The sequence below is a fragment of the Leptonychotes weddellii genome, chromosome 10, assembly GCF_054177405.1.
Source record: "Leptonychotes weddellii isolate Sample4059 chromosome 10, ASM5417740v2, whole genome shotgun sequence".
In the NCBI taxonomy this organism is placed as follows: domain Eukaryota; kingdom Metazoa; phylum Chordata; class Mammalia; order Carnivora; family Phocidae; genus Leptonychotes; species Leptonychotes weddellii.
This window is the reverse complement of record NC_138378.1, coordinates 5,110,912-5,128,309: the sequence shown is the minus strand read 5'-3', so window position 1 is coordinate 5,128,309 and position 17,398 is coordinate 5,110,912. Positions and strand designations below refer to the sequence as shown.

Here is a 17,398-nt window from a genome sequence, read left to right as displayed (position 1 = left end):
GAAAGAATATTCCAGAAAAGAGCAACAGAAATCACCACAGGAAAACCGAGAACTCTGGGGGCCCTCCCTGCACTGATTTATATTTGCATGTCACTTCTGTTTTGGATAACATGTTGGATAGTCACCTCATCCTTCTCGTTGTTTGTACCCAAAATCTCTGCTTGGCCGGCATCACAGGGTAGAGGTGGTGACCAGGGGCAGGATCAGCCCTCAACAGGGAGTGGGTTACTGTGTTGGGCTTTGTCCCCAGGTCATATAGGGAGGGAGGCGGCCAGCCTCACAGCGCTCGGGAGGGGCCCAGCCCTCTCCCAGGCCTCCACCCATACTCACCCCCAACCCCCAACCTCTGGCTCTATGGCCTGTGGGTGGACACTGGGACCAACTCCTCCCCCAACCATCAGCTGTAACCCCCGGGGGGGCAGGGGTCTGGGGGGTGGGTGCTAATGAAAGGTGCATTCAGGGAATTCAGGGCAGGTTGAGCGGCTGTGTCTGGCGAATATGAACTTTTTTTCTTACTTTATACTTTGAACGTTGTGCCACAAATGCATATTGCTTCTGTAATTATAAAAAACAAAACATTAAAAATAAATATAATCTCACGGTAAAATGCTGGAAAGTTGCAGACGTTGCCAAGTACAATGAGAAATTCCTTCCGATGCCGCCCCCTGGAGATAACATTTGTGTCTGTCCCTCCAGATTTCTCTCCTAGGACAGGGTGACACAGCCATAAATAAATAGTCTCTAGCGGGACCTCTCTGTTCTCCGCTCACCTTCGTAGAGCCCGGCCCCCTTGTCAGTTCTGCATTCCGTGAACGATGCTAATATATATTGGCACCTGCTGCATACAGAATCTGTTCTAGGCTCTGCCGATATGGCAGGGAGTAAAATGGACAAATTCCTGTCCCTGTGGGGCTTCCAGTTTCCTGGGAGAGATGGACAATCTACAAGGAAACAAACAACCAAGATCATTACAGGGGACGCCTGGGGGGCTCAGTTGGTGAAGTGTCTGACTTCGACTCAGGTCATGATCCCAGGGTCCTGGGACCCAGCCCTGCATCGGGCTCCCTGCTCAGAGGGGAGTCTGCTTCTCCCTGTCCCTCTGCCCTTCCTCCCTGCTCATGCGCTCTCTCTCAAATAAATTAATTAAAAAAAAAACCAATAACCAAGATCATTCCAGAACCAGAGAGGAGCTGGGAAGAAAATCACAGGGCCTTTGCACAAGCAGGTCCCTCTGCCCTAGAGCGCGCTTCCTACAGATGCTCATGTGGTGTGCCCATCCTTGGCCACCTCCCTGCCCCCTCCCCTCACTCTGCACCCTGCTCGCCTGCCTCCTCCAGAGCACCCATCGGGGGTGGGTGTCTCAGTGTGTTTCTTTGTTTGCTCATCTAATACCTGTCTCCCGTCTTGGACTGGGTGCTGGGGCGGATCGGGAGCGTGTCAGACCCATCTATGACCCAGCCACTGGGCCAGTGCGGGGCCCACAGCAGGATGACTCAGTATACTTGCTTAACTTACGGATTCTAAAGAAGGTAAAGGAAATAATCTTCCAAGCTGAGAAGTCATCTGAGGCAGCGTGGGGTGTGTCTTCAAGAGAAAGTTCTCGGGGGACATGGGTACCCTGACCCCAGGCTCGGGACCCGGCCGGCAGCTGACCTGGGAAAGGCCTGCAGGAATCCGGGCCCCGGGGAAAGGAGCGGAGCTGCCTCATCTAGGGGCGAGGGGGCCGAGCAGAAGTGACCCCCCCCCGACTCTCCTGGGTGATCAGAGGCATCCATGGGAGTGTGGGATGTGGACGCCTCCCACCAGGTTCCTCTTGGGACAGCCTCACTCTTCTCCGAGGGCATCCACACTCAGTTTTGACCATATTTGCCTCAGAGCCAAGTGGCCACCTGGTGGGGCCGTGGTATAAATATCAGTTTATTTACTCTGTGTCCCAGTAAAGCATGCTTCTGAGTAACGAAAGGCTTCCCTGTTTTTTTTGCGTAAGTTTGGAAACACGGCCCCGGGGCAGGAGATAATAGCCTGGGGCTCAGCTGCAGAGAGGTTTGCCGGAGGTTCTAAATCACCTTCACCAGGCTGGCCCGGGGCTCTTCCTCCCAGGCCACCCTACTGCAGCTTCCCCACCAGAAAGGAAAACAGCAAATTCTCTGTGAGGTCGGACCTCCTACCTGCCCCCTTGTGCGGGGGGCTGCTGTGGGCATTTGCCAACTTCCTGTAAACTGTGCCCTTGCTTTCCTCTGGGGAACCCGCCCTGGGTCCCAGGTGGTTCCAGATCCTTCTGCCCCTTCTACAAATGCCCGAGCTTCTCTTCTGTGCCGGGCACTGGGGCTACAGCAGTAAAAAGATGGGTGTGGCTACTGCCCTGACAGGAGCGCACCTGATCAGGAACACAAGCAAAGAAATCACTGGGTTACAAATTTGTGAAGGAAACAAACAGGTGAGTGGCTGGAGAAGAATCAGGAGGGTCCAGGTCAGAGGTGGGTCCAGCAGAAGGCTCACTGGACAGAAGTCATACACAGAGGCAACAGTGGGAAGAGCATTCCAGAGGCGGTCACAGCATGTGCAAAGGCCCTGAGGTTGGATGTGCCCAGCCAGGCTGGAGGGCAGGGAGGCCTGCAAAGCAAGAGCGTGGTCTGGGAGCAGAGGTTGAGGTTGGCACAGTGGATAGGGAACTGGGTGGGGATGAATGTATTAAGCCACTCCCCCCAGCCCCCCACCAAAACAAAAACAGGCAGCTGGCGTGGCTTTGGCACAGCTTCCTGCGGGTTGGGAGCAAGGGGCCTGACTAGGAGCGCTCCCTGGCATCTTTGTTCTCCCCCCTCCCCCTGGCACTGTTCCCCCAGCACCTCTGCATTTGCAGTGATGGAGCCAGAGACCATGGCCAGCATGACTTCCGCTCTTGCTTCCGTCTGGCCTCCCAGAATAGCGTTTGACACCTCCCTGAGGTCTCCACCTGCCACTCCTGGCTGTCTCCGCCCACCCTTCCTCCCCGAAGAGGAGGGAAAGCACTCCTGTTCTTTGGGGGGGGGATGAGTGGTGGGGATGGTTGGCTTAACGGGAAGGGAGGGGACAGATAGGTCCCACGGAGCGGCGAGCCCCATTGGCCCAGCCTCCTTTGCACCCAGCTGTAGGCGGTCACCTCCCTGCTATGAACAGTGGTGGCATTTTCATCAGGATAGTTGCACAGCTTCTGTCTAGCAATGTATCGACTAGATGTCACAGAGGTGAGTCTGTCCCTTCCTGTCCCACACCCAGTATCCCCCCCGGGGGCATCCGGCACCTTCAGTTTGGACACACTTGCACTTTGCACGTCTATCCATTCTCACCAAGATCAAGTACACGCCTGCGCCCTGCGAGGCACCCTTCCCTGAGATACGTCCTGAAGGGCCCCACCCAGCCCCCACAGGGTTTGCTCTTGCCTCCTTGCCAGCCGCGGGGTGTCCAGGGTGGGGCATCTCTGTTGCCGGTGCCCTGGGATGCAGGCGGAAGCGGGGAGGGCGCATCACCTGGGACAAGCCGCCTGTGCCCGCGTCCGCCGTGGTCCGGTCGGTGAGCACCTGCTGGGACCTCACCCGCGCGCCCTTTCTCTGTCCCGGCTCAGCCCTGCCAGGCGGCCACATGGAAGGGCACATTTGGGGCCTAGGGGTCACACTTTTAAAATTCATTTTCCCAATTCAGTGACCCAGCAGGAACCTGGCCCCCCAACCCCCGAAATGGTTTCCCGTGTCCTTCTGGGGTGTCTAAAGGGGGTTCACGTGTGCCTCAAACCAAGCTTGGAGTCTTTCCTGTTCTTCTTTTTCCTGCTTTGCTCTCAGCTGCTCATGCCTGCCACCCCCAGGCTCCTGAGAAAAGCTGCCTGGTGCCGCTGTCCCCAGACCCCCGTGCCATGCCCAGGTTTTGGCCCGCAGGTGCCTGCAGAGCTCCAGCCTGTGAGCTGCCCGAGGGCCTCAGGGCGGGGCTGAGGCTCCATGACAACTTCACCAGCCCCAACCCCTCCCTTGAAATAAACACAGACGTAAATCCTTTCTCCATTTATTTAGTGAACAAGTACCAAATACAAGGTCCTAGTGGGTAAGACAGAAACTGTGTAAATCATCGGGGAATAATTGTTTAATTTCAGGCTGATATACACCACAGAGAAGTGCTGAGCACTCCCAGGTGAGCCTCTGCCTCAGGGCCTTTGCACGTGCTATTCCCCTTACCTGGACTGCTCATCCCCAGGTATCCACAAGGCTCACCTCTTACCTTCCTCCATTAGAAATTACAGCCCCACGTTCCCTCTCCCTCCCCCGCTCATTTTTCTCCGTAGCTCTCTCGTCACACCTCAAACCTACCTTTTCCAGTTATTATTGCTGGAACATTCTTTACTTGTCTGTCGACTGCCTGTACCCCTAGGGGAGTGTAGGTCCACAGGGCAGGCATTTTTGTCTGTCTTGTTCACTGGTCTGTCTCCAGTGCCTGGAAAAGTGCCCGGTACAGAATAGCCGCTCGGTAAGTATTTGTTGAATGAATGAATTACCTAACGGAGGATGTGACCTCAGCTAGTCGGGGGCTGGGGAAGAGAGTGTCAGGGGACATTTTCCCACCACTGGGGACAGATGCAGGTTTTGTGGGACTGTCTTTAAGAAAAAGAATATACATACAGTTACATGTCCAGCCTTAGGGCAAGACACCCAAAGCCAGACTGGCGTCAAGAAAGGGAAAGCACTCCAGGCAGAAGGAACAGCTGGTGGGAAGGCTGGTGGTGACTGAGAGCCAGAGAGAGACAGGGAGAAGGTCGGCGTGGACATAGCTTTGCTGGGCATCCAGAAGGGGCTGCAGAGCCACCGCGCTCCGGCCCGGAAGCGACGCAGTGTGACACAGCGGCGCCCTGGTTTCTGCGGGATCCCAGGGAGATCGCCTCGACAGATGACCTTTGGGTTCCAGCGGGACAGAGCCCTGTGCCAGCCACCACTTTCCCACTCCTTCCATTGACCAAGCAGAGGGTGGCCCCAGCAGCAGCCTTCCCTGTCAGCCTCCAGGAATGTGTCTCCCTGCCTTGAGGTCCCCGCTCACCCCTAACCCACCTGGAAAGCTCCCTCGAGGCTGCCTGGGGAGGCTCCCTCTCCCTCCCTCCTCAGGCTCCGCTCAGAATAAAAGCTGGGGCCCTGGCTGGGGACATGTGCCCTGGCCCCAAGCCACTGCCAGCCATTTGCATCACAAATGAGACTCAGGCTGTTGGGCTCCAGCCAGCCGGCCTGGTGCTGCCCTCGGTGACTTAAGGACACAAGCCAGGATCCAGCTGCTGCCCCCGCTGCCCCCTCCCCCAGCTGTCTCACCACACCCTCCGGGGAGTCGCGGGCTCTCCAGCCTGCTGGGGATCCTCCTGACCAGGCAGCCCTCCTCAGCAGCCGGCCAAGGAGGGCTCTCGAATGTCAGGGGGGCTCAGGACTTGACATCTTTTAGCTCTCATGCCAGGCCTCTTTGCAGAGGAGGGATCTGAGGCTCCAAGAGGGGGACTGATATGCCCAAGGCTGCTCGGCTAATAGCCCGCAGAGAGGGGACTGGAACCCATGGCATTCTGCTCTAGAAACTGCACTGTGGATGTGGGCCACCCCTCGAGGCTCATCTGTGTCTGTCCACCGGGCAGTGAGCACCAGTAGCTGAGTGCTGGGTGAGTAAATGACCATCTTAGCATGGACCTTTCTCTCCTGCATGGTCGGGGGAGGGGGCAAGCTGCTTCTCCTTCTAGACTGTGAGGTCGGAGCACTGCCCATGCCCACTTATGGTTCTAGCATGCAGCAAACGCTCAATAAGTGTTTCTGAAGTCAACCATCGAGCAAATCAATCCACAAACTTTGTTTTGAGCCCTGGTGTGCTTTCCCCCTGCAGGTTCTTTCCAAGGCAGAGGTGGATCATGTCTACCTCAGGTTCCCCAGGGCTGATCACGTGGTCTGGCCCTCAGTGGGGGTGCTGGAAGGTTCTCTGAGGTTTGTCAGTGACTTACTTGCTGTGGGCTGGCTGGGGCTCCTGCCTCAGCTCCCCTGTCTCTTCCTGGCTTGTCCCCTGGGGTTCTTCCCCACCCCAGGGCCTTTGCTCATGCTGTCCTCCTGCCTGGATGTGTCCCAGCAGTGGCTGCTTTTCCTCCTGTAGGATTGGCTTCGTTGTCACTTCCTCAGAGGAGTCCCCGTGGCTGCCCCATCTAGCTGGAACCCTCAGATATTTTCTATCCCTACCCCATCTGTCTCCGGAGCCCTGAGCGTGCCCTCTGGTTGCTTTTTATTTGTTTTCTTAGATTGGCCTGTGTCCCCTTCCAAATAAAAGAGGGAGACAGATGCAGACACAGAGAAAAGCAGAACATGTGTGAGGGCGACAGCATGACTCACAGGCAGAGACACGAACAGAAACTGAAAGAAAAGCAGGAACGGAGTCGCGGAGAGAGAGGGAACCAGAGGAAGTGCCATGGTGGGGGAAGGGGAGGGGGCCGGGGGCCGTCCTTCTGGGGTGATAGAGATGTTCTGGGACTTGATTGTGTGACAGGGGCAGTGCAAACTCCCAGCCACAGAACTGTGTGTGTGTAAAGGGTGCATTTTATGGAATGTGAATTATCTCTCATTTTAAAACACAAGAGAACATCAGATAAACCCAAATTGAAGTACAATCTACAAAATACAGGACTGACCCTCTTCAAACACAGCAAGGCCATGAAAGAACAGAAAGGAGTGGAAAGCCTCCCCAGGCCAAGATGACCAAAGGCTTGGGTATCCCCGAACAGAAAGGGGACGTGAGGGGGGAAATTGGTGAACTCCAAATAAAGTCTATAGTCAATGGTACTGCATCGATGTGAATGTCTTGGTTCTGACAATTGTGCTATTATGTAGGGCATTGCTATTAGGAGAAGCTGGGGGGCGGGGATATGCACACTTTCTGCAAGTCTAAAATACAAAGTTAAAACAAAGAAAACAGAAATGACAGAGAGCTGCAGGGGACAGGGAGCTGCCTGTCCTGCTGGCCCAGCAGGGACCACCAGCCCAGGCCTCTGCAAAATTAAAGCCTGGACTGGGGGGAGGGGCGGGTTGCCCTGCCTAGAGTTGGTTTCCCCATCATCGCCAGAAAGACTGCTGAAAATTCAGGGTGACCCCTCTCATTCATCTAAGGGGTTCAGCTGTGGTTGGAGCAGCCCTGGGGGCTCCCTTCCACCCACCCGTGATTGTGTCTAAATGTATCTGCTGCTGCCCATGCCCCTCACCCCCCAGTCCTGGGTACCTACCAGCAGGCTCCTGCAAAGCTCCAGGGGGTCCTTCTGCAGGAGACAAAAACCACCTGATCTCGCTTTCCTGTGAAAGTAGCCAAGTGGCAGCCCCATGCTACGGTTGGGGCCGGGTCATGTGGGACCCGGCACAGGACGTACAAATCTGCTTTCTGTCCCCCTTGCTGGCCTCTGGGCTCCTGAAGGGAAAATGCTTGGTTTTGTTTCCCTGGAACACAGCCCTGGGCCAGGCATGTAGTAGGTGCTCAATAAAGGCTTGTGCATTTCTGAGGCACCTGACTCACAGGATGGTAGTAAAAGAATAGATACTTTCTAATCCAGTGGCTTACAAGCTTTTAAAAGTGGTGAAATCTTTCAAAATTGAAAAGGTACGGAATGCTTCAGAAAAGAATAAAATCTCCACCACCGCCACCCCGAATTAAACATAAATTCTGCTATAACTCCCACCCCACCCCCTCACCTGCCCAGAGCCAGCCTCTGGGGGAGAGAAGGTGGGAGCCTCAGCCTCCTGCCCTGGTCTTTACCCAAATATTGATGGTGACTGTCCACTTATAGCATTCTCTTTGTGCGTGTCGTTCTAACTTGTATGCGAGCCGCCTTGTGCTGTGTGCGGTGCTCTGATGTTCTGTTTTCCTCTCGACAGCAGGTTGAGGTCGTAGAGAGGAATCCATCCTTGTAAGGAGCAGCCTCTACCCCCATCCCCCACCCCCTCCCGCCCGGGGGGGGGCATCCCCCTCACGTCACAGGTGTGCAGCCTCGGTAGTCACGTGGGGCTCAGAGGGGCCCTGCACCAGGTTTAACACTCTGCTGTCTCCATCTTGAAATTCTTAGTTTCTTTTGAGCAAGGGGCCCCACATTCTCATTCTGACTGGGCCTCGTCAATCTGACAACATGCAGCACCGACTGAGCCCTCGTCCTGTGCCAGACCCTGTTCTAGGCCATCAGGTGGCACGAACGTCACCCCTGAATCCTCCCCAAGACTCTCTGAAAGGTGCGGTTTTCATCAGCCCATTCTGCAGACGGGGAAACTGAGGTTCAGAGAGCTCCTGACTCTGGTGCCCCTGCCTGAACCACCACGGGACAGCCCCTTTGAAGATCAAATCTGGTCCAGGTCCCTTTCTCTTAAACCAAGGTGCAGAGCGGGTAAGGCTCGCTCACGTGGACGGGCCACCATCAGCCAGGAGCCGGAGGCCCCCCCGGCCTGGCGGCTGAATTCATTTCGTGCATTTCCTTTCCCGTGGGGACTGTCTCAGTGAGCAACCCCCGGGGTGTTAGAACAGCCTCTTCCTCTGAGACCTGCCTTCTATAATTAGCTGCCAGGCCTCACCGGCTTAGCCAGGCCCCGGCTGTGGAGGGCCGGGCCTGCGGCTGCTTCCGGCCAACGGGTTTCCACGCTCTTCCCCAAGAACCCCAGAAAGCCTGGGGGCAGGGCTGTGTGTGGGGGGGTGCTCAGGGCCCGAGGCCCACGGAAGAGGCCCTCTCTGGCTTCCCTGGCAGTCTCTCCCCCTACCTTCGCAGTCATGGGGGCAGACAGGATCCGTTTCTAGAAGCCGAGAGAAGCCCACCCATCTCATTCGTTCACTCGTGGAACTCGGGTTTCCCGAGTGTCTTCTGTGCGTCCGGAGCTGTTCTGCCCCATGGAGCTGAGACATAAGTAAACGCATCCATAAACGAAAAACAGAAACAGAGTGACTTAAGGAAAAGCAAAGAGGTTGATAAATTAGGGAGATGGATGGAGAAGGGGGATGGGTGGGGCTCACTCCAGCAGCATGGTCGGGGGCCCCCAGGGTGTGAAGAGCCTGGAATGGGACAAGAGGTTCACGGACGACCGAAGGCGGAGGGGACGGCAGGTGCCTGGGTTGGGGGCAGGGCAAGTTGGAGAGAGAGGTGGCTGAGGTCCAGCAGGTCCCCCCACCGTGGGTCACCAAGACAGGGGCTGGGCTCCAAAGATCCCAAAGATCGGAAGAAGCCACCAGACAGCGGACGCTAGCTTTGTCTTGCCAGAGTCTAGAGCAGGGGTTCTCCACTAGGGGCGAGTCTGCTCCCCAGGGGACACCGGGCAGTCTGAAAATGTTTTCTGTGTCACAACTGGGGAGGGGGTGCTCCTGGCATCTAGAGGGTGGAAGTCAGGGACGCTGCTCACCACCCTGCGGTGCCCAGAATGTCCCCAAGTGTCAGTGGCAGGAGGCTGGCTGAGGAGGTGGTGACTAAGGTGACAGTGGAGGAGGAGAGAGGCGGGGGGTTTGGGGTGTGCTCTCAAGGCAGAGCAGACAGGACAAGGCAACATCTGTGGGCAACAAGCACACTGTGCAGAAGGAATGTCATAGGGAACGGCCCACGAGGAGAGGTGGGGAGAGAGGCCCCTGGTGGCAGGACAAGCTGCAGAGGCCACCCTGGAGAGCCTGGGGGGAGATCTGTGGGGAGACGGGGGCAGGTGCACAGGCAGGTGGAAAAGGATTTTGAATTTGGGTGAAGAGGTGGGATGAAGGCGGGAAGCAGTTGGGGGTCACATCCTGCCTGGCTTCGTGGGCCCAGAAGAGGACTTTCACTGGCAGCCTCTAAATGCAAAGGTATTCAGAGCACTGGACTGGGGGGTCCAGACACTGGGTTTCAGCTTGAATTGAGACTAACTGGCCAGGTGACTTTGGAGAAATTACCCTTTGGGGGCCCCAGTTCCCTCTTTGTCCATGCTTCTGTCCTGTCCCCCAGGGGGGTTCTGGGCAAGGTCAATGCGGTGCTTGGTATTGGGACGTAGGATGTGCATGGGATGCGGATGTGACTTCTCATTCTGCTAAGTGTTTAGGAGTGACCCCCGAGAGCTGTAACCTCAAGTCGCAAGTGTGGGTGACCCCCCAGGAACCAGGCAGGGGATCTTTAACCAGCTCAGGCATCATTGCCAAGTGGGCATGTGTCTGCGGGACTGTTCCAGGGCGATCTCCAATAGCACCCCCCCATGTGGTGGGATGATGCCATAACAGCAGTGAAGTTTGGTGGGGAACCAGCTGCACCCCCACCTGTTGAGGATGATTTGGGCGTCCTTGGGTGATTCCAGGTGATGGGGGACCCAAGAAGGAGTTCTGGGTGTCTTGCTAATAAAGCACCAGGAGCCTAAGTGATCAAGGAATAAGGAGAGTCATCACCTCATCACGACTTGGTGGAGGGGTTTATTCTGACTCTACAGTTTGGAAGGACAGTTTCTTGGGCCCCAGGGATTCCTGGGAGAGCAGGGAGGAGGGTGCAGGGGGGTAGCGGTCAAAGGTACGGGAATGGTGTCTGTTACCCTTCTGTCGCAATGACTGGCTTGTTGCTCTAAGAATGCAATCAATTCTTCTGGTCCCCCGTTTCTTCCTCCCCCAGCCTCGGTGCCTGCAACCCCAGTCCCAGGAAAGGGTTTCCTCAGTCGGGGAGGCTCTGAAGACACTCAGGTGAAGGGAAGGCAGGGGATGGGGTAGGGGGTGGGGAGAGGTTTTCACTGCCATCCCAAGCTACAACCTCTCCTGTCTCCCTTTCCTGCTCAGAAGATGCTTCCAAATGTGCACCTGACAAGGTACTCTCGCATGGGTCACTTGAGAAACATTCAAAGGAGGCCACCAAACCACTTATCCCTGAGGAAACAATAGACAGCTGTCGCATGGAAGAATGCACAGACTTATAGGCAAAGAAAGAAATGCAGACAAAGCCCCTCTCCATTTTGATCAAATTAGGAAACAATTATAAAATGATAAAACCCAGTGCTGGCAGGGATGTGGAGGAAATGACACACTGGCTTTGCTGTAAACACACTCTGATTTGGAAGGTCAATCTCCGTGCCAGAAATAAGTGCTGTAAAACTGCACAGAACTTCTGACCCAGCATTTGGTCCTCAGGTACAAAAACATTTAGAGTTGCCTTATTTAAAAGTGGGGGGTGGACAAAACAAAGACCAAAACCCCGGATGCCCTGGGCTAACATTTGTGGAGTGCTCACCCTATTTGAAATGCTGAACGCGTATTTCTTCTTTAATCCTTGGAGAGTTGTGTGTTTTATGAGCCCTCATATCACAGATGAGGACCTAGTAGCACACGGGGTCTGGCCCGGTCTCCGTGGTCACTCAGGTGGACAGCAGCAGAGCTGAGGTTTGAGCCCAGGCTTCCCCGCCTGCAAGCTGGCGGGGGGAGGGGGGCCCTCCACACTACTGTTCTGTAGCATGAAGGCGGAATTGTCCACCAAAGAGAAGGTGACATGCCGCTCCGTGGGGATGTGCTGTCACCAGGATGTGACCGGAAGAAAAAAGGGGCTTCTTTCTGCTTTTGCCTGGTGATAAATACAAGCCCGCTGCCTGGCAGGCAGGCCCCAGCCTGTGGTTCTGGAATGTGGGCGAGCCACCCTCCTGGAGACCTGCCGTTGGTAGCTGGTCTTGAGGCAGCCAGTCCCAGCCCACAGACCTGGCCAGCAAACCCACTGTGTGTTTGGTCAAGCCAGCACCTTCACGCCACCTTCATGAGAGTCGAGCAGTTGAGCTGATGCCTAGAACCTCTCAGGGTTGCCCCTGGGCAGGAACGCCAGCAGCCTTGTGGTTGGAGGTGCTGGATGGAGGGTGACAGTCTAGGCAACTTCGGCTTCAAGGCGATCACGACATTTTGGAGATGAATGTGGCACAGGGCAGAGCTTGGAGATCCTCTGCCTCCTGAGCAGGGGACGGGAGGGACAGCCTGGTGGCAGGTTCGAGGCTGGTGTGAGTGTTGACATGCCTCAAACTCTCAGGGAACTGTGGCTCCTGTTCTTGGGGCCTGGCCTCCCCATCTCTAAAGAATGGGGCCAGTGCAGATGGGTAAACGTGGGACCCAGGCTGCCGCGGGGTGGGCAGGGGTCTCGGGGAGGAAGCCCTTCCCTTTCAATGGCTTTTCTGTCCTCAGTTCAGCTTGATGCTTGGCGCGTCTCCATGGCCGGCCGGCCCTTCCGGTCCCCCTTCACGTCAGAGCGTGAGTAGCCTCAGGCTCAGGGCCATGGGCAGGCAGCAGGACTTACTTCGTGGTTTGTCTTCCCTGTGCTCATTTTCAGGGCTATCTTCTATTAGTGGCAGGTGATACTTGTTTCCCATTGACATCGGTGTTAGAGAGTTTCCTTTTGAAATAAACTAATTTAGGTGAAAAAAAAGTAAGGCGAGTCATTCTAAATATAAATATGAAGCAGAAGACAGGTCAGAGGGAGGTGGTCAGAGTCCTAGAGCTGGTCTCAAGTCTGGGACCCACAGACAAGGGCCCTTCTTGGCCCCCTGCAAGATCAGTCCCGATGGTGTAGGGTGTCACCAGCCTGGCCCCTCCTGGCCCCTCCTGGCCCCTCCTGGCCTCTCCACAGTCCCCGGTGTCTGGCGCCTAGGGTTTGCTCCCCGCCTCTGCAGGGTGCTGTCTCCTGCACTGGGCCTGGGTCTAGAAGCAAAGGGTCCTGGGTCCTAGGCTCAAATCCTTGCTTGACAGCAGCTGTGTGACCTGGGACGGCTGTCTCAGCTTCTCTGGGCTTTGCTCTTTGTCTGCACGCAGTTAACAGCCCTTTCTTCCAAGGATAGCACGAGTGTTCCAGGCAGTGATGGTTGGCACAGAGCCTGGCATTCGGCAAACCTCCAGCTATTGCTGCCCATCCTTGCTTTCCCATTTAATGAACAGGCCAACTGAGGCCCAGAAGATGCTCGAGGTCACAGAGCCTCTAGATTCAAAGGCAGGCCTCCGTGACTCTTGAGTCTCCCCCCGGGGGGACGAGCCCGCCCTGCTTGGCCGTTCCCGGGCCTGCTCCCGCGCCCCGCTTCCCTCCCTTTGTCCTGCTGTCGCCAGCTGTCTGGGAGCAGGTGGTGTTGCCCTGGTGTGGGGGGGAGGCCGAGGCGGGTAACACACGGGTTGCTATTTGCTTTCCTCTCCACGGCCCCTTCCCGGTCTGGGCGGACGCGGGCGTGGGGCCAGGTGCGCGGGCGCGGCGGACCTGGATGTCTGCTTCCCGGTCTAAGCTACCAGTGGTGCCCCGAGCCCCTGAGTGGGCCAACTCTAGGGCAAGTGACCGACCATCTGGGTGCCTGGACTGAGGGGTTTCCCGGGAAACAGGACTTGCCGTGCTGGACGGGGCGAGTCCCAGGCACAAGAGGGCACACTGGTCCCCCGTTCTGCAAGAGGCCATGCATGAGGGGCAGTGGGTGGGATGGCAGGTAGAAAGGGGACAGGATCAGCCACCCCCAGCGACATTGTGCTGCTCCCCTCTGGCCCTGCTGCCTTGCCAGGGTGGGGGGCGCAGGGGGGCAGTCTCTCCTGGCACTGGCTTTGACATAAGGCAGAGCCGAGGGAGGAATTCTGTCCTATCCCATATTAATGACACAGCATGTCATTTCCGTGCTCAGAGCCTCAGTTCCTCATCTGTAAAATGGGGATAAGGATTCCATCCCCCTCACAGGGATGCTGGGGAATCAGATGAGAAAATGAACATACAGCACTTAGCAAAGTGTAGACATCTCCTCCATGACAGCACATATGATTAGATTAGATGTCTACTTAAAATGCAGCTTCCCACTACTCTTGGAATAAAACCCCCCCCCCCATCCCACTGACATGAACCTTTGAAGCTCCTGTGATCATGACCTGTGCCTGCAACTTCTGCCCCAGCCATGCTGGCCTCCTGGTTGGCCTAGGCCTGACATGCTTCTCCCTGCCTCAGGGCCTTTGCACGTGCTATTTCCTCTGCCTGCAACACCACCTCTGTTTTTCCCAGGACTGGCTCCTTCTCATCTTTTGGCCTCAGTTTAAAGATTGTCTGCACAGAGAGACCTTCTCTGTGTACCTTACTTGACAGGATGTTTGTTCTCTTGGGGACAAGCCATTCCTTAGCTGGTTCACTGTGGTCGCCCCAAGCCAAGGATGATGCGCAGCCCGGAGCTGAGCTCAGGACGTGTTTTTGTGAACAATGCGCATTGGCCTGCGGAGGTCCCCACAGGGTTGGAGGAAGAGCCCGGAGTCCTAAATCCCTTTCCTTCTGCGATCCTTGGCTTCCTCATCTGTCAGCAGGGACGCCGGGGGAGCGTCCAACTCCTTGGGGCCTGAGAGGCATGGACAATGTGACAAAGACGGACCTGTCCTTCCACGGCAGCCACACGCAGTAGGACCCCGAGGCTGGCGGCCCCGCCGGGGGTGACCTCACTTGCACCCCTCGGTGCCCACGTTCCTCCCCACATCCTTGGGGGGTACCCACTGCACACATCACACGCCGCTCTGGAAACGGAGGCCCAGAGGGGGTGCTCCCTGCCTGGCCCCCCCACCCTGAGGGGGGAGCCCCGAGCCTGCTGTCTGAGCTCACCGGCCGGCAGGCAGCTGACACACCACGTGCCCCTGGCCCTCCGGGACAGACTTCTCGCGGAGACTCCAGAACATCGTCAAAGCTGTCAAACAATTTCCCTGCCAGGTTTTTACAAGAACCCAAGGCCTCGCTGCCCGATGCCAAACTCCCTCTTAAGACAATACCTCTGGGGCCGGTGGGCCCGACTGAGCACCGCTGCCTCGCCTCGGCCATATATAGGCAAAAGCTGGGGAATCCCTCTCCCGTCCCCTGGGCTGGGATCCCAGGGAGGCCGCCACAGCCTCGGGACCCTCGGGACCCTCGGGATCTCGTGCCTCCCAGACTGGCTGCCTCTGGCCCGGCGCTGGGGGGGAGAGTGGGGGGAGGGGGAGCCCAGGGAGGAGGCCAGGTGGGTGGGAGCGGGCGGCGGGCCCGGCGGTGCCCCGGCAGCTGGAGCCCGAGTGGCAGGGCCAGCGCGGGCTCTGACCAAATAAGGCCCGGGCAGCGGGGCCTGGACAGGCTCACGGGCGGCAGCGGGCTTGTCTGCTCCCCACTTCCTCCTGCTGCGCTCTCCTGCCCGCCGACCGGCCTGCACAGGCTCCCCCACCCGGAGCAGAGCCAGCAGGCCATTCAGCAACCCCCCCCCCTCCCCCGGGAGAGGAGCCTCTGTTTAGGACCCTTGGAATGTTCTATTTGGAAACTTCAGGAGCCCCGTTTAGAATCTTGAGAGTAAAGATTCCTGGAATTCCGGCTCCAGCTACGGGACGCCCCCTCTGGGCCCGAGGGGTGGCCTGCCCTCCCCGCGCGCACCCCCGCCCCCGCCTCCACGGGTGTTTGCTGGTTCACGTCCCCTGTGGGTCACCAGTCACACCTTGCAGCCCTTCCTGGTCTGTGAGGTCAAAGGGCGAGGCCAGCCAAGGGGCTAGGGTGGGGGCCCAGGGACTCCGGAACAAACTGACCCCCGCCCCACCTGTGCCCGTGGTGAGGTGGGGGTGTGAGCCCTGGAGGGAGGACTCCATCCCTATGAACCAGCTTGAGCAGCCCCGTGGGGAGCAAGCACCCTGCGGACGGGGACCCGGAAGAGGGGGTAAGTCCGCTGGGGGTCCCGAGCGGTCTAGGGGGCTTGTCATATTTCAGGAGCCACTGTGGAACGTGGAGCTCCTGAGTCTCCCTGCCTTGGTTCCAGCAAGCAACTTCTCTTCTTGGAACCTCAGTTTTCCCATCCTTAAAATGGGTATAATGCAAGCCCTACGTCAGGGGTGGCTTCGGGCATTCAATGGGATAAGGTGCGGAGGGCTTGAGTGGGATCCTGGGCCAGGGAGGGGATGCCTCCTTTCCTGGGAGACTGGGGCTGGCAGGGGCTCTCTCTCTGTCCCCGACACCCCCTCCCCAGCTTTGTACCCCCCCCTCCACTTTCTCAGTAGCCTGGGCGTGCTGGAGTGGCACTTTGAGGTGTCTAGAGCAGGAAGCCTGTGGCTTGGTGTGACCAGCTGTTGCATGTGTGAGCCTGCATGAATGCGGGTGAGTGTGTGGAGCCCTCATGAGCCCAGCTGCGCAATCAAGGACGTCGGCAGATGGGGGGGCACCTGGGTCCCTACTGTGGGCACGAGGAGGCCAGGGAAAGTCAGCGTTTCTCCGCTGCCTGCTTCTGAAGCCTCTCCATAAGATCTGAGAATCTCAAGGGCATGGGGCTCACCTGCTGGTCCCTCAGAACCCCTCTTCCAGGATTGGCTACAGAATTTGGGGCCCAGTGCAAAATTAAAATGTGCAGCCCCTATTCAAAGCATAGCAAGACTTATAAGACGGCAACAGCAGAGCATTAAACCAAGCGTGGGGCCCTTCTGAGCATGGGGGGGCCTGCATGACCGCCTGGGCCTTCTGCCCTCCCTCTCGCTGGCAGCTTGGGCGTGTGGGCTTGGCCAGGCCCACTGGACACTTTAGCCCGGCCATGCTGGTCGGATTAGCCGGAAGGGTCTGTAAAGTCTGTGAAATTGACCCTCATCCCCCCAGTCACAGCCGCAGCCAGGAGCTCTGCTCCGAATAAACGTGCACTCCCAGCTGTTCTGTTTAAGCCCAGAATGAGCTTTGCTTCCACGGACCGGAGGTGAGTGTGTGTGGCTCCCGCTGTTAGCCTGGTGGGTGCTGGCTGGGACACTGCGGGCAAGGCCTTCTGTGAGCTGCACACCCCCTGGGTGGCCGGAATGGCCTCCACTGGACGGGGCGGCCTGGCAGAGCGGGGGAGCCCTGGAGGTGGAGGGCAGGGAGGGGGCCCAGATGTCCTGAGAGCCCAGAGCCTCTCAGTGCAGGAAAAGGAGGCTGCCACCTGGGGGCTCCTGCAAGGGGCTTGGGCTCCCCTGGTGGCTGCCACCTTTGTTGCTGGCCCTGGTGGTTACTGCAGGCACCCCCACCTCTCTGGAAAGTTCTCTATGATCTCCAGAAAGTACCCACCTGGTGCTTGAATGCACGCACTGGGAACTCGTGGCTACTCTGTTGGAACCTCAGGGATTCCGCTCAGAACCTTCTGGCTTGTCCCCTCAGGGTAGGGAGTGGGCTTGGCTTGCTCAAGGAGTCTCTCAGAGCCTGGCACAGCACTGGTACAGAAGGGAAGAGCCACCAGCTTCCTGTGGGGGTGGAGGAAAGCAGGACGTTTCTCAGCCAACAGCACAGAACCAGGAGTTGGTGTTCCTCAAAATCCTCCCCTGAGGCTGAGATCATAACCCATGTGGCAACTAGTCCTTTAACATTTCATTTTAATAGAAAGCTTCTCATGCACTTGCCTATTTTTTGATGTAGGAGAAAGATCTTTTATTCAAGGGTCTGGGGGCTCTGTCTTTCTCACATAAACTGTGCGCCCCATGG

General features: G+C 57.3%; 1 long non-coding RNA gene across 2 annotated transcripts in view; it reads left to right on the top strand.

Annotated features, from left to right (window-relative positions):
- Positions 1–4,430: 4,430 nt before the first annotated feature.
- Positions 4,431–17,398, top strand: part of LOC115944075 (uncharacterized) — a 38,689-nt gene continuing 25,721 nt past the window's right edge. The window contains exons 1-2 of one of the 2 annotated variants that reach the window (XR_014149036.1): positions 4,431–4,491; positions 5,470–5,653. This is a non-coding gene — a long non-coding RNA (uncharacterized LOC115944075). Of the gene's footprint in view, positions 4,492–4,786; positions 5,654–17,398 lie in introns of those variants that run through there. The other variant, XR_014149032.1, reaches the window with a different exon arrangement.